The following is a 5,274-nucleotide window of genomic DNA, read 5'->3' on the forward strand; positions in this document are numbered from 1 at the left end:
AAAACATCATTGGAGCTGCTCCTTAGTTAGTCAGCCGCAATTGTGTATCAGAGCTAGAAGCTACCTTTAACATTCATTGGCTCTCTTTAGTTTGGTGCCCCATAAATGTAAAGTTAAAAAGGAAAAGTTCTCCTATTTGGACATGTGTGAAGACTCTAATTGATTCTTTTATCACAAATGGAAGAAATAGCATTGAACATCAACGGGAATGGAGCCACCAAATTTTCCAAGTTTAAAGAAGGCAGTTTTAATAAGCTTGGTTCTTTCTAATAGATTTAGATGACAGGAGTTAATAGCAGATCTGGGATGGTTCTTTTAGGGACACATTATAGATATATTAGAAAAATAGAGGGCACACAAGTTCTGGAATGATAAAGGGCCATCTGATTACCTGATATGTTTATCTGGGTGACTGGATTAGAAAACGACCGCTCATGCTGATAAACTGGAAGTGAGGAAGGCAGAGAATAAAATCTTTAAATAATAAATTAATTCAACACTTGAAAGGAAGCTAACAGAGGGGCAGTGTATTGTATTATTCATTGTTATGAGGATTAAATGAATTAATACATGAAAAGTACTTAGAACAATGCCTGGTATGTAGGGAAAGCTCTATAAAGGTTATTACATGTTATTACATTGATTGAAATAATCCCTGGCTGTCTCCAAAGTCAGTCATTTATTATGAAATGGGGAGCTTGTATATACACTGAGAACTTGTTCTGGGTAATCTGTTATCTGAGCTATAACTATCTGGACCATGAAACTTCATCTTAGGTCGTCACTAACCTGGAGGCCCATGAAGAAGCCTTCTGCAATGACCGACACCATCAATTCGTTCCATAACTAAAAAAGTTCCACCTGTAATTTGAATCTCACTTTAGCTACATTTTTTCCCTTATCTTTTCTTGGCATAGTCCTTCAAAAAGAAAAAAGACAGCAAGACATTCAAGATGATTAAAGAAAGAAAAATGATGAGAAGGGATCTGATAACTAAAGACAGCAAGTAAGATTATATACATTTTTTTTTCTGAGAATGGACTTAGACTTATACCTCCTAAGTTTTCATATATAAAGTTCCACTATAATTAATATCCAAATAGTTTACAATTGCAGTTTTTATTTTGTCTTTGACACAAGAATTCCTTAAACAAGTGTTCATTCTTCCCCTCTCTCTATCCCTCCTTCCTTCCTTTCTGTTTTTCTTTTTAAAAATTTCAACTAATTGGGAAGTCTTTGTGTTTTTTTTTTTTTATTAAATTTATTGGGGTGACAATTGTTAGTAAAATTACATAGATTTCAGGTGTACAATTCTGTATTACATCATCTATAAATCCCATTGTGTGTTCACCACCCAGAGTCAGTTCTCCTTCCATCACCATATATTCGATCCCCCTTACCCTCATTTCCCACCCCCCACCCCCCGCCCCCGTTACCCTCTGGCAACCACTAAACTATTGTCTGTGTCTATGAGTTTCTGTTTCTCATTTGTTTGTCTTGTTCTTTTGTTGTTTTTGGTTTATATACCACATATCAGTGAAATCACATGGTTCTCTGCTTTTTCTGTCTGACTTGTTTCGCTCAGCATTACTCTCTCAAGATCCATCCATGTTGTCACAAATGTTCCTATATCATCTTTTCTTACCGCCGAATAGTATTCCATTGTGTATATATACCACAACTTCTTTATCCATTCATCTATCGAAGGACATTTTGGTTGTTTCCATGTCTTGGCCACCGTAAACAAAGCTGCAATGAACATTGGAGCACACGTGTCTTTATCTCTAAATGTTTTCAGATTTTTTGGGTAGATACCCAGAAGAGGGATTGCTGGGTCATATGGCAATTCTATTCGTAATTCTTTGAGAAACCTCCACACTGCCTTCCATAACGGCTGCACCAGTCTGCATTCCCACCAACAGTGTATGAGGGTTCCTTTTTCTCCACAGCCTCTCCAACATTTGTTATTGTTTGTCTTGTTGATGATAGCCATTCTGACTGGGGTGAGGTGATATCTCATTGTGGTTTTGATTTGCATTTCTCTGATGATTAGTGATGTTGAGCATTTTTTCATATGTCTATTTGCCATTTGTATGTCCTCTTTGGAGAAATGTCTCTTCAAGTCCTCTGCCCATTTTTCAATTGGGTTGTTTGTTTTTTTGTTGTTGAGTTGCATGAGTTCCTTGTATATTCTGGATACTAGCCCCTTATCGGAGGCACTGTTTGCAAAAATCTTCTCCCATTCAGTTGGTGGCCTCTTTATTTTGTCAATGGTTTCTTTTGCTGTGCAGAAGCTTTTAAGTTTCATATAGTCCCATTTGTTTATTTTAGCTTTTACTTCCATTGCCTTTGGAGTCAAGTTCATAAAATGCTCTTTGAACCCAAGGTCCATAAGTTTAGTACCTATGTTTTCTTCTATGCAGTTTATTGTGTCAGGTCTTATGCTTAAGTCTTTGATCCATTTTGAATTAACTTTGGTACATGGTGACAAATAGCAGTCCAGTTTCATTCTTTTGCACGTGGCTATCCAATTCTCCCAGCACCATTTATTGAAGAGGCTGTCTTTGCTCCATTGTATGTTTTTAGCTTCTTTGTCAAAAATTATCTGTCCATATTTATGTGGTTTTATTTCTGGGTTCTCAATTCTATTCCATTGGTCTATGTGTCTGTTTTTCTGCCAATACCATGCTGTTTTGATTATTGTAGCCCTGTAGTACAAGCCAAAGTCAGGAAGTGTGATACCTCCATTATTGTTCTTTTTCCTTAAGATTGCTTTGGCTATTCGGGGTCTTTTGTGGTTCCAAACAAATCTGATGATTTTTTGTTCTATTTCTTTAAAATATACCATTGGGATTTTGATGGGGATTGCATTGAATCTGTATATTGCTTTGGGTAATATGGCCATTTTAACTATGTTGATTCTTCCAATCCATGAGCACGGAATGTCTTTCCATTTCTTTGTGTCTTCTTCAATTTCTTTCAAAAATGTCTTATAGTTTTCAGCATATAGGTCTTTCACATCCTTGGTTAAGTTTATTCCTAGGTATTTTATTCTTTTTGCTGCAATTGCAAAAGGAATTGTTTTTTGTATTTCTTTTTCTGAGATTTCATTGTTAGTATATAGGAAGGCAATGGACTTTTGTGCGTTGATTTTGTAGCCGGCAACTTTACTGTATTCGTTGATTGTTTCTAATAGTTTTTTGGTGGAGTCTTTAGTGTTTTCTATATATAGCATCATGTCATCTGCAAAGAGTGATAATTTAACTTCTTCATTCCCAATTTGGATGCCTTTTATTTCTTTCTCTTGCCTGATTGCTCTGGCAAGGACTTCCAACACGATGTTGAAAAGCAGAGGTGATAGGGGACATCCCTGTCGTGTTCCTGAACGTAGAGCAAAGGGCTTCAGTTTTTCTCCATTAATTATGAGATTAGCAGAGGGTTTGTCATATATGGCCTTTATTATGTTAAGGTATTTTCCTTCTATACCCATTTTATTAAGTGTTTTAATCATAAATGGATGTTGTATCTTGTCAAATGCTTTTTCTGCATCAATTGATATAATCATATGATTTTTGTCCTTTATTTTGTTTATGTGATGTATCACATTGATGGATTTGCGGATGTTGAACCATCCTTGTGCCCCGGGGATGAACCCCACTTGGTCGTGATGAATAATCTTTTTAATGCATTGTTGTATTCGATTTGCTAGAATTTTATTTAGGATTTTTGCATCGGTATTCATTAGAGATATTGGTCTGTAGTTTTCTTTTTTTGTGCTGTCCTTACCAGGTTTTGGTATCAGGGTAATGTTGGCCTCATAAAATGAGTTAGGGAGTACTGTCTCTTCTTCAATTTTTTGGAAGAGTTTGTGCAGAATTGGTATTAGATCCTCTTTGAAGGTTTGGTAGAATTCACTAGTGAAGCCATCTGGTCCCGGACTTTTGCTTTTGGGAAGGTTTTGGATGACTGATTCAATTTCGTTACTGGTGATCGGTCTGTTTAGATTTTCTAGTTCTTCATGGTTCAGCCTTGGAAGGCTATATGTTTCTAAGAACTTGTCCATTTCTTCTAGGTTGTTGAATTTGGTGGCATATAGTCCTTCATAGTATTCTTGGATGACCCTTTGTATTTCTGTGGTGTCCGTGATAACTTCCCCTTTTACGTTTCTGATTTTGTTAATCAGTGTCTTCTCTCTTTTTATCTTAGTAAGTCTAGCCAAGGGTTTGTCAATTTTGTTACTCTTTTCAAAGAACCAGCTCTTTGTCATATTAATTTTTTCTATTGTCTTTTTGTTCTCTATTTCATTTAGTTCTGCTCTAATTTTTGTTATTTCCTTTCTTCTGCTGACCTTGGGTTTTACTTGTTCTTCTTTTTCTAGTTCTTTAAGGTGGAACATGAGGTTATTTATTTGGGAGTTTTCTTGTTTCTTGAGATAGGCCTGGAATGAGATAAATTTCCCTCTTAAAACTGCTTTTGCTGCATCCCAAAAATTTTGGTAGGATGTATTTTCATTGTCATTTGTTTCTATGTATCTTTTGATCTCTCCTCTAATTTCTTCTTTGACCCAGTCCTTCTTTAAAAGTATGTTGTTTAGTCTCCATGTATTTGTGTTTTTTCCCGCTTTCTATTTACAGTTGATATCCAATTTCAAAGCCTTGTGATCAGAGAATATGCATGGTATGATTTCAATCTTCTTAAACTTGTTGAGACTGATTTTATGTCCCAATATATGGTCTATCCTTGAGAATGTTCCATGTACACTGGAAAAGAATGTATAGTCTGATGTTTTAGGATGAAGTGCTCTATAAATGTCAATTATGTCCATTTCATCTAATGTGTCATTTAGGGCTACTATTTCGTTATTTATTTTCTGTTTGGATGATCTATCCATAGCTGTCAATGATGTATTTAAGTCCCCTAGTATAATTGTTTTGGTCAATTTCTCCCTTTAGTTCTGTTAGTAGTTGCTTGGTGTATTTCGGTGCTCCCTGGTTGGGGGCATAAATATTGATGACTGTTATGTCTTCTTGTTGTACAGTCCCCTTCACCATTATGAAATGTCCATCTTTGTCTCTTGTTATCTTTTTCACCTTGAAGTCTGTTTCATCTGATATCATTATGGCTACACCTGATTTTCTCTGGGTACCATTTGCTTGGAGTGTCAATTTCCACCCTTTCACTTTGAGTCTATGCTTGTCCTTGTAGCTGAGATGTGTCTCTTGGAGACAGCATATGGTTGGGTTTAGTTTTTTGATCCAATCTGCTACTCTGTGC

The sequence above is a fragment of the Rhinolophus sinicus genome, chromosome 14, assembly GCF_057876585.1.
Source record: "Rhinolophus sinicus isolate RSI-liver-muscle chromosome 14, RSI-T2T, whole genome shotgun sequence".
NCBI classification, from domain to species: Eukaryota; Metazoa; Chordata; class Mammalia; order Chiroptera; family Rhinolophidae; genus Rhinolophus; species Rhinolophus sinicus.